Source organism: Musa acuminata, chromosome BXJ2-5 (assembly GCF_036884655.1).
Source record: "Musa acuminata AAA Group cultivar baxijiao chromosome BXJ2-5, Cavendish_Baxijiao_AAA, whole genome shotgun sequence".
NCBI lineage: Eukaryota > Viridiplantae > Streptophyta > Magnoliopsida > Zingiberales > Musaceae > Musa > Musa acuminata.
In genome coordinates, this window is record NC_088342.1 from 19,801,699 (window position 1) to 19,814,636 (window position 12,938).

The window sequence follows — 12,938 nt, forward strand, 5'->3', positions numbered from 1 at the left end:
TCTCATCTCAAAGCAGTTAAAAGAATACTTAGATATCTTAATGGTACCACAAATCTAGGATTATGGTACCCAAAATTAGAGAATCTTGAGTTAATTGCTTATGCTGATGCGGACTTTGCTGGCTGTAGACTAGATAGAAAAAGCACATCAGGAACATGTCAATTTTTAGGACATGCCCTTGTTTCCTGGTCATCTAATAAACAAAACTCGATTGCATTATCAACAACCGAAGTTGAATATATTGCAGCAAGTGCATGCTGTGCACAAGTTGTATGGATGAAAAACACCTTAGAAGATTATAAAGTTCATATTCCCATTAAATGTGATAACACAAGTGCAATATGCTTAACAAAGAATCCTATACAACATTCAAGAACAAAACATATTGATATTAGACATCACTTTATATGAGATCATGTTACTAATCATGATATAATCATAGAGTTCATTGATACTAAACATCAACTAGCTGATATTTTTACAAAACCTCTAAGTGAAGAACAATTTGATTTCATAAGAAGAGAATTAGGAATGTTGATGTATCCGAATACATAAACTAGTTAAAATTATTTTTCGGACTTTATTGAATGATCAAATCACTTGATTGCCATTACATGCCTAAATAACATGTTGGAAATTATGTGTTGAATACAAAAATTTCCATAACAAAAATTATGTGTTTTGTCTTCATGATTGTATTTGAAAATCTATAGCATAATCTTGTCCGACTGCATGAAAGTGTTAATTTCATTTTCGGATTCGCTTAATAATTGGTATCCTAACAATCGGATTTTCTCAAACACTTATTATATGAAAAATATTTTTCTGAAATGGATTTGATGAAATGATTCCTGCTTATAAATTCCATCTTGAAATATGGATGATAGTGTTTTTACTTGCAAAGATTTGTTTCACATACAAATCTTGATCCTTGTAAAAATGAAGCATGATTTAATCTCTCATCGATTTTAACTTCACTCAAAGTAAACTCACAAATAGCCTTCCTCCTTCATGCAAAAAGATTATAACAAATAAAAAGGAAGAAGTGCTCAAAGCAATCTACATATCATGCTTTCCTTTATATGCTTGTATAATTGATTTCCTATCACTCACTATTGGAAAATAACATGAACCTAGTAAAGGCATGAACAATTATCACACTTATGCTCAAAATTTGCTTATTCTCTTGGTATCACAATTACCACACTTTTTGTGGATGACAAAGGGGGAGAAATATATGAGTATTAATGCTATGGTATGCCTTGTTTGTATCGTGTCAAGATATCAAACAAAAAACTTGCATCGTAATTTTACGTATTGATATCTTACCATGTGATGAAATGCAATAATTGCTAAAACATTTGAAATGTGTGCATCATGTAATGATATCAAAATCTTACTTCACAGTTTTACATGTTGACATCTTACAATATGATGAATTGCTACTATTACCATCATTCAAACTTGTAATGTAAAATTTGAAAATGAATGTCAAGCCTTGACATCATCTTCAGAGAGAAACATCATGATGGGAATCATAATGGGAGTATTGATAAGTTTAAATGATTTTAACTTATCAATATGTCTCTTGAATTCAAAGGTTTTGAATTCAAGAATGACTTATCTCAAGTATGGCATATAGATAGGGGGAGTTAAGGTTAACTCCATTATCAATTGATTATCATCATCAAAAAGGGGGAGATTGTTGAATCTCAGATTTTGATGATGAAGTCAATTGTCATTTGTTATCTAATCTATATGTTGAGATAAGTGTGCAGGATTAACTATGATGAAAGTACAATATGCAGTAGGAGTTGCGCCGAAATCAAGACAATGATCACGTTGGGAGTTCGAAAGTTCGACGGAAGTTCGGACAGTCGTTGGAGGTTCTGCGGGAACAAATCCGAGAAGTCCATGAGCTTGCCAAAGAAGCTCGTCGGAACTCACCAAGTGGATCGTCGCAAGTCCAGGAGTTTGCCGAAAGTCCGTAGGAGCATCACCGAGGGTTCATCGGATGATCGACGGAAGTTCGCCGGAAGCTCGCAGGAAGAAGCGATTGACCCACCGGAGCAAGCTGCAGTAAATGTCTTAGGAAATATCGTAGTTAGCACAATGATTAAGTTGGAAATGGGAGGTGATCCCATTAACTTAATCTTGGGGTAATTGGGCCCCTGAAAAACCCAAATTGGGCCGAATGGATCAACCCATTCGGACCCTGATTTCTGCCAAGCGGTTGAACCGCCCCAGCTAAGAGGTGGCACCACCTGAGCTTGGTCTTCGAGCTCTGGCAGGAGGTGCAATCGCCTCAGTCAGGCGGTGGCACCGCTTGAGCTCGGTCTTCAAGCTTTGGTAGGAGGTGCAACCGCCTCAGTCAGGCGGTGGCACCGCCTGAGCTCGGTCTTCGAGCTCTGGCAGGAGGTGCAACCGCCCCTGACAGGAGGTGGCACTGCCCAGAGGCTCAGTCTTCGAGCTCTGCCAGGCAATGCAACCGCCTCAGTTAGGAGGTGCAACCGCCAGATCCCGGAATTCCGGGAATTGACAATTTTGAGCTCGAAATTCAAACTAGGTTGGGGCCTATAAATACCTCACCCTTTCAGCACTGAAAGAGCACCAAAAACGCATCGAAATCCTGATCTTATTCTATGATTTTTAGAGCTCAAAATTGTTGTAAAGGCCAAAAGTTCTTCTCCCTCTTTTCTTCCAAGTTCTGATCTTTAAAGAGAGGAGAGAAAATTCTGTAAGGGTTGTCTCCTAAGCCCGTCAAAAGGAGTAAAACTGTAAAAGGGTGGTTGGCCTTCGCCTATTGAAGGAAGGCCTCTAGTAGACGTCAGTGACCTCATCGGTGGAGGAAGCCAAAAGTGGATGTAGGTCAAGATTGACCGAACCACTCTAAATCTCGGTTTGCATTTACTTTGAGCATCTTATCCTTACTGCAAACCTCCTCAATAGCTTACTGCCTTCTGCACATTTACGATTGTGTTTTAAAGTTCAGTATTTTCCGAATCGGCGTTTAGACGTAAATCAGTTTTATCGTACGAACATCTTATTTCAGTTTGCGCTTACATTTTAACTTTTATCATAACTGCAAACTGCCTTCATAGATTTCCTTTAACTAAATCTTGCTTGATTACAAGTTAAAGAGATTTACGAATCTGCTTTTCTACCGAAATCGCTTTTATCGTACGAACACCTTTTTGATCGTTGAAAGTTTTCCGCTGCACTAATTCACCCCCCCCTCTTAGTGCTCTTGATCCTAACAATGAGTAGCTATAAGACTAGCCACCTCCATCATATGTACAGGTATACAATACACTAGTCTATTCTGTTATCGCAATGTCTCTCTCGAGTAACCTATAACCGAGATTATTTATGGTTTGTATTTAAAGGCGAATCGGTCTCATTATCATGATCTCATCATGATCCGATTTCCATTGCACAAATCCATAGACATCACAATATATTCATGCAACAAGTAATATAAAATGATAAAATATCAAATAATATAATAAGAAGAAAGAATGCATATCATGTCACACGTGTCATTACTCATGTGATTGATTTGCAAGGCACTTATGACCAGCAGAAACTGCACATGATATTTGTCATACACTTGAAGTTACTCATGAAGGCATAAATAGAGTGAAAGAATCTAAGATTAATCTTTTGGTATAAAGTTATGAATTATTTAGAATAAAGTCAAGCAAAACCATTTGTGATATGTACACCCATTTTATGGATATTATCAATGGCTTGAAAGCTCTTGGTAAATATTATACTAATCTTGAATTGATTATTAAAATTTTACGATCTCTTCCAAAAAATAGGGATCCAAAGGTCATTGCAATTCAAGAAGCAAAGGGCTTGAACAACTTTCTTCTTAAAGAACTCATAGGATCATTAATGACTTATAAAATGACTTACAAGACATATGATAAACACGAGGATAACCTTTCAAAGAACATGAAAGATATTACACTTAGAACCAAATAAGACCACTCGAGCAAAAAATCAAGTGACGATGATGACATAGTATTCTCTACAAGAAGATTTAAAAAGTTTATGAAAAAGAACAAGACTAATTCTACAAAACGAGAATCTAAGAATAAAAATAAACTTAAAAATGATATAATAATTTGTTATGAATACAAAAAGGCCAAGGTACTTTAAAAATGAGTGTCCATAAAGAAGAAGCTAACAAAGAAAAAGAAATCATTCAAGGCAACATGAGATAAATCAAGTGTATCATAAGACGAAGAGCAAACCAATAAAGATGAAGTAGAAAACAATACATTGATGGCTTTCAACAATGAGGTATATGACTTACCTGAAATATCCTTATCTTATGATGAATTACTTAATGCATTTCATGATTTATATAATGAACTTAAAATAATTGGTAAGAAATATAAATTGCTAAAAAAGAATCATGTATCTGTCTCTAGTGAATTTGATAAATTGAAAAATGAGTATGACAATTGCTTGTTAAAATCTTGTACTAAATCTGAATAGTTAGACTCATTCAAAAACAAAAATATATTATTACAATAAATATTAAAAAAATTAAAATAAAAAATAAATAATTAAATATAATTCTTGCTAACAAATGTTATCTATATAGAAAGGAAGAAATCGATTTCGTGAGTAGTAAGACTCAACAAATACCAATCACGTTTATAAGAGGACCCACATTACATATTCCCCCTAATGTTAAATATAATTTTTATGGAAGATGTGGTCATATATACTTATATATGTTCATTTAAAAAATATAGCTCTCATAAATTAGTTTGGGTTCCTAAAGGAACCATAAATGATTTAATGCTAAAAGTCAAGAAAAGTAGATCTAACCATAAAGGGCCCGAAATTAAATAGGTACATAAAGTAAACTCTTTTTTCTTGTAGATATGTCTTCAATTGAAAACTAGGAGCAGAAGATGGTATCTTGATAATGAATACTCAATGCATATGACCAGAGATCCAACATATTTCTTAAAACTTACTAGTTAGGACGGAGGATATATCACATTCAGAGACAACAACAAAGGAAAAATTATCAATAAAGGAAATATATGTAACAAATCAAATATTTTGATTGAAGATGTTCTATTAGTATATGGCTTAAAATATAACTTGCTAAGTATTAGTCAATTGTGTGATAAGGGGTATAACATTAAATTTGAATCTAATGCTTGCATTATAGAGATACCACATAAAAATAAATCTATGATTGCCTTAAGAAGCAATAATGTATATATTATTGATCTTAATAATTTTCATGATTAAACATATATTTCAGTTTTAAACGATAATGCATGACTTTGACATTGGAGATTAGGTCATGCAAGTATGAATGACATCATAAATTACAACTAAAGAACTTGTTAAAGGAATGCCTATAATTAAATTTATTAAAGATAAAGTTTATGATGTATGCCAGGTAGGTAAACAAATAAAGAATGACTTTAAACCTAAAAATAAAATAAGTACTTCTAGATTGTTACGATTAATTCATATGAATTTATTTGGACCAATTGATATCACAAGTTTAGGAGGTAGTAAATGTGTTTTTGTAATTGTTGATGATTATAGTAGATATATTTGGACATACTTCTTAGTACATGAAAGTGATTGTTTTAAATATTTTATAAAGGCTTTCAAACAAGTTCAAAATAAAAAAGGTTTTATGATTTCTTCTATTCGTAGTGATCGTGAAAGTGAATTTAAAAATCATGATTTTTAAGAATTTTATTATTCAAATAAGTATGATCATAATTTCTTTAATCCAAAAAATCCACAATAAAATAGAATTGTTGAAAGAAAAAATAGAGGTTTATAAGAGATAGCAACAATCATGCTTAATGAACATATTCTATCCAAATATTTTTGAGTCAAAGTTGTTAACATGGTATGCTATGTCATAAACAAGGTTCTCATAAGACTACTACTATCTAAAACTCCTTATGAATTGTGGAACAATAAAAGACCCAACATTTTATATTTTAAAGTTTTTGATTATAAATATTTTATTTTAAAGGAAAAGGATGCCTTAAAAAATTTTGATACAAAATTCAATGAAGGCATTTTTCTTTGATATTCCTTTATTTCTAAAGCTTATCAAGTTTTCAATAAAAAGAACTTTAATTATTGAAGAATCTATCCATGTTATTTTTAATGAGTCTCCTGAATTAAAAAATAATTTTAATAATAATTTTAAATTTAATATATTGAATTTGAATGAGAATTCTCCTCACCAAAATAATTTAGATACATCTACTTGCAAAGAATCTTTATCCAAGGAATAAAAGTATGTAGATGCACATCCTAAGGAGCTAATCATTGAAGATACATCAAAAGATATTCAAACTTATTCTTCATTTAATTTTTTTTAATATAAATACTATTTTTTTCTCAAATTGAACATAAATGCATTGACGATGCTATCAATGATGACTCATGTGTTTTGACAATGTACGAAAAATTAAATTAATTTGAAAGAAATAAGGTTTGGATGCTTGTTCCTAGACCTAGTAATCATTTTATGATTGGCACTAAATGAGTCTTCAGAAATAAGCAAGATGAACAAGGTATCATGGTTTGAAACAAGTCTAGATTAGTGGCCAAATATTTCAATCAAAAAGAAGGTATAGACTATAAAGAAACCTCCACTCCTATGACAAGACTTGAAGTCAAAAGGTTATTCCTTACCTATGCATATTTTAAAAATTTTAAGTTATTTCAAATGGATGTCAAAAGTATTATTTTTAATGATTTTATTTTTGAACAAGTTTATGTTGAGCAACCACCCGAATTTGAAAATATTCATTTTTCAAACCATGTTTATAAGTTATCTAAGGCTTTCAATAGATTGAAGCAAACCCTTAGGGCTTGGTATGAGAGACATAGTTTTTTTATTATTTAAAATAATTTTTCAGAAGGTAAGGTCGATACCACATTATTTATTAAATATTTTAAAATAATTTTTTTTTATTATTTAAATTTATATTGATGATATTATTTTTGGTTCTATAAATAAATATTTATATGAATCATTTGTCAAAATATGAGCTAAGAATTTGAAATAAGTTTAATGGGTGAATTGATATTTTTCTTAGGATTACAAATTAAGAAACTAAATGATGGAATTTTTATTAATCAAATGAAATATACTTTGGATCTATTAAAATGGTTTCACATGGATAGTGCTAAGGCTATTAACACATCGATGAGCATTTCTACCAAATTAGATATGAACAATGAAATAGATTGCTTTGATTAAAAGACTTATAGAGATATGATAGATAGTTTACTATACCTCATAGCAACTAGACCTAATATAATGTTTAGTATTTGGCTTTGTGTAACATTTCAATCTAATCCCAAATAATCTTACTTTAAAATAGTAAAAAGAAGTTTTAGGTACTTAAAATGAACATCATCTCTAGGATTATAGTATCCTAAATCTAATAACTTTAATTTGATTGCTTATGCTGATGCTGTCTCTGCAGGATATAGAATAGATAGAAAAAAGTACCTTTGAAACATGTCAACTTCTAGATCATGCACTTGTTTCTTGATCTTTCAAGAAACAAAATTTTATTGCATTATCTATAACCAAGGCTGAATATGTAGCGGTAGGTGCATGTTGTGCACAAGTAATTTAGATGAAAAATACCTTGAAAGATTATGGACTTTATTTAAAAATATTCCTATAAAATATGATAATACTAGTGTAATTTGTTTAACAAAGAATACTATTCAATACTCTAGGACTAAACACATTGATATTAGACATTATTTTATTAAAAATCATGTTAATAATCATGATATATCTTTAGATTTGATTGATACAAAATATCAATTAGCAGATATTTTTACTAAATCATTGAATGAGAAACAATTTGATTTTATATGAATTCTTCTTGTATGATTTTTTTTTTTGGATATTCATTCAAATGGATTGTTATCTTGATTTCTTGTTGTTTATGTATTCACGACTTAAGATTTATTTCATATGACTCTTTTGTATTAATGACTTGTATACTTTATCATCAAATTGATCTCTCATAATCTTTAATATTAATATCTTTCATATTATGATTGACACATTGATGTAAATAAAGAGAAACAACACCATGAATATATGGTATCCTTCTCTTCTTTGTCATGCGGTGGTACCGCCAGACTAGGCGATGCTATCGCCCAATGTCATGCGATGGCACCACCAGATTGGGTGATGATCTCCCAAACTATGTCAAGTTGTGGTACCACCCAGTACTACGGTGGTACCGCCAGTACCCCGAAAACTCTGGATGAGACCCTTTTTGGCTCCAAATTTGAATCCGTTTGGGGTCTATAAATACCCCATTCTTTCTTGCTTGGGTTAACAAGAAAAAAGAGTAGAAAGGGGTTGTTATTCTGAGTTGAAAAAATGCTAAGTATCTTCCTCTTTAAGTTTTGGGCTTAGTCTAAGAGAGTTGTGAGGCTTGTAAAGGTTGTCTCCTAAACCTATGAAAAGGAGGAAGAGTTATAAGAGAGTAGTTGATCTTCGCCAATTGAAAGAAGATCATTAGTGAACACCAATGACCTCGATAGAAGAGGAATCGGGAGTGGATGTAGGTCGTGACGTCTCGAACCACTAAAAACCTCAGTTTGTATTTCTATTATGTTTTTCATTCATATTGCTAACTAATTTACTTGCTTACTATGCTTATTACTCTTACAAATATTTTTAAGTTAAACATATTTTCGATATAAGTTTTAACAAATAAAAATTTTGAATCGTTAGAAGTTTTACGAAAGCATTAATTCATACTCCCCCCCCCCCTCTCTTAGTGTCGATTTCAGTCCTTACAGAGATGATATCTTTATAGTTGATACTCCAGGCATATGACCAGAGATCTAACCCATTTCTCTAAGCTCACTAGCCAAGATGAAAAATATGTCACATTCGGAGACAACAATAAAAGAAAAATTATTGGCAAAAGAAATATAAGTTACAAATCAAACCTCTTGATTGAAGACGTTTTATTAGTAGATGGTTTAAAACACAACTTGTTAAGTATTGTCAATTGTGTGATAAGGAATATAATATTAAATTTGAATCTAATGCTTGCATTATAGAGATACCACATAAAAATATATCTATGATTGCCTTAAGGGCTAATAATGTGTATACTATTGATCATAATGATTTTGAGATGAAACTTATTTTTTAGTTTTAAATGATGATGCATGCATGGCTTTGGCATAGGAGATTTGGTCGTGCATGTATGAAATTAAATTTGTCAAAGATAGAGTTTATAATGTATGCCAACTAGGTAAACAAACGAAGAGTGGCTTTAAATCTAAAAATCAAATAAGTACCTCTAGACCAATACAATTAACTCATATGGATTTATTTGGACAAATTGATATCACAAGTCTAAGAGATAGTAAATATACTTTTATGATTATTGATTATTATAATTGATATACTTGGACATACTTCTTGGCATATAAAAGTGATTATTTTAAATATTTTATGAAATTTTACAAACAAGTTCAAAATAAAAAAGCTTTTATGATTTCTTCTATTCATGGTAATTATGGTGGTGAACTTAAAAAAATATAATTTTCAAGATATTTATGATTTAAATGGGTACCATCATAATTTCTCTACTCCAAGAAATCTATAAAAAAATGGAGTTATTAAGATAAAAACTATGAGTTTACAAGAGATGGCAAGAACCATGCTTAATGAACATAGCCTACTCAAATATTTTTGGGCCTAAGCAGGGTTCTTATAAGACCACTACTATCTATAACTCCTTATGAATTATGGAATAATAAAAGATCAAACATTTTATATTTTAAAATTTTTGGGTATAAATATTTTATTTTAAATGAAAAGGATTCCTTAGGTAAATTTGATGCAAAATCCGATGAAGGCATTTTTTTTTATATTCCTCTACTTCTAAAGCTTATCGAGTTTTCAATAAAAAAACTTTAGTTATTGAGGAATCTATTCATATTATTTTTAATGAATCTCCTGAATTTAAGAAAAATAATTTTGATGACGATTTTGAGTTTGATACTTTGAATTTGAATGATAATTCTCCTCTCCTAAGCAACTTGGGTGCATCTACTTCCAAAGAATCCTTACCCATGGAATGGAAGTATGTAGATACACATCCTAAGGAGTAATCATTAGAGATACATCAAAAGGTGTTCAAACTCATTCTTCATTTAAGAATTTTTATGCAAATATTATCTTTTTTGTCTCAAATTGAACCTAAATGTATTAATGATGCTCTAAAAGATGACTCATAGATTTTTACAATTCATAAAGAATTAAATCAATTTGAGAGAAATGAGGTGTGGACACTTGTTCTTAGACCTAGTAATCATCTTGTAATTAACTCTAAATTAATTTTTATGAATAAGCAAGATAAACTTGGTATCATGGTTCAAAATAGGGCTATCTTAGTTACTAAAGGTTTCAACGAAGAAGAAGGTATCGACTATAAGGAAACCTTCGCTCTTATGACAAGACTTGAAGCCATAAGGATACTCCTTATCTATACATGTTGTAATAATTTTAAGTTATTTCAAATGAATATCAAAAGTGTTTTTCTTAATGGTTTTATTTATGAACAAGTTTATGTTGAAAAACCACCGAGATTTGAGAATGTTTTTTTTTCAAACCATGTTTTTTAAGCTATCTAAGGCTCTCTATGGATTGAAGCGAGCCCCAAGGAATTGGTCTGAGAGACTTAGCTTATTTTTTATTAAGAATAAATTTTTAAAAGGTAAGGTCGATACCATATTATTTATTAAATTTTTTTTAAAAAAATTATTATTTAAATTTATATTAATAATATTATTTTTAGTTCTACAAATAAATCTGTGTGAATCTTTTTCCAAAAGTATGAGCCAAGAATTCGAAATAAATTTAATGAGTGAATTGATATTTTTCCTAGGATTGCAAATTAAACAACTAAGTGATGGAACTTTTGTTAATCAAATTAAGTATGCTTTGGATCTATTAAAATGATTTTATATGGATAGTGCTAAGCCCATTAACACACTAATGTGCACTTCTATAAAATTAGATATGGAGAATGAAGGAGAATGCTTTGATCAAAAGACTTACAGGGGTATGATAGATAGTTTACTATACCTCATAATAACTAGATCTGATATAATGTTTGGTGTTGGGCTTTGTACTAAATTTCAATCCAATCCTCAACAATCTCAATATAAAGCAGTTAAAAGGATTTTTAGATACTTAAAAGGAACTTCTAATATAGAATTATAGTATCCAAAATCTAAAAACTTTAATTTGGTTACTTATGTTGATGTTGACTTTATTAAATGTAAAATAGATAGAAAAAGTGTTGAATCTCGAATTTTGATGATGAAACCAATCGATATTTGTTTATGTTTTAATCTATGTTTTGAGTGATGCAAGATGCTTCGATCAGAATGAGACAATTAAAGCAGAAAAAATCATGTTGTGCTGGAGGAACATGTAAGAAGATTAGACGTCGGGCCGGTGGATCGGTTGACGTATCGACATAAGGCTTCGGGCCGTAGATTTGGGCATCGGGCCAAGAAGAGCAGATATTGCACCAAGGACATCGAAGTTGCGGAGTCAAACGATGCGCTGAAGAATCGGACGAAGCGTCGAGGGACCAATGACATGCCAGACAACTTGATTAATGCTTAGTATTAATTGTCTAGATCGAAGTATGTTTTACATATGCAAGATTAACTACGATAGCAAGGCATGAAGCAAAATGAAATCCCAGAGTCAAGGACGTGATTATGTTGGGAGTTTGAGAGTTCGTCAGAAGTCTGGACGTTCTGTCACGGACTTAGCTAGTTTTGCCTAAGTCGTGCGGCACCCTTGTGTGTCCATCCGCAAAGGTCAGCCTCCCCGAAGCCTCCCATTGTCCCTTAGGACCAACAAAAGAGAGAACGGGTTAGAGAGAACGCTTCAATTAGGATCCATAAGCAAACATCTCCGAAAAACACTTCATAGACAATGCAAATTACAAACAAACTTTACAAGTTCTGAACAGTTGCACAACAAAGGGTAAAATGGTCTATTATAGACCAAAAATCTCTCACACGTGTCCACGTGACACAACCTTTATTTACAAGCCTAAAGAGGCCACCAACCTAACTAAAATGGGACTATTAAGCCTTCGGTCGCCCCTCTACATGCTGTACAAGGCATGAACATGCCAAAAGACATGGACATACATAAGCATTACATCAAACACCTTGTTTAAAAGTTTGTCCGTGACATTCTCCCCCACTTATTCCTTCGACGTCCTCGTTGAAGCCTTTGTCGACACTGCAACTCCTCGCCTTTGTTGAGTCTTCAATCTTCTGCTCCAGCTACAATGCGCCTCTTGGCTCCTAGTTGCTCTCCGTTGCTATTTTTGAGTAGTCGAACCTTTGATCCGCCATGCTACTTTAACTCACCAATGACTCTGACTCTGGTGTGGGGTTGGCTGAGTTGTGTTGATCCTTGTTGATTCCTGCGGATCCCCTAGATGAAGGAAAAGACCATCCTTACTACGCCAGTCTCTCAAATTTCTCATGCTGCCTGAACTGGGTGGATGCTTGTTGGAGCTTTAACGAGCATCGTCTTGTAAACTTCTGAAGTTTTGGGTATTTTCTCCATAAAATTTGCTCATTGACTCTTCTTTCACTTAGTTGTCACATCCAAGTAGGTTCGCATCACTTCCGCTTTCGATTGGCATTTTGTTGGGAAATGAAGTGGACAATCTACTCTCAGTAGCACTGATCACCGTTGGTGAGGATTTGACAACTATTGTCTTCCATTATCTTCGAAGGGTCTTTGAACTTATGCAGAGCTCCTCTGCTGGATAGATAAGAGAATTGGGGTACTCGGTTTCGCCCATTCTCTTAAGAGTTGAGAAGGCAAA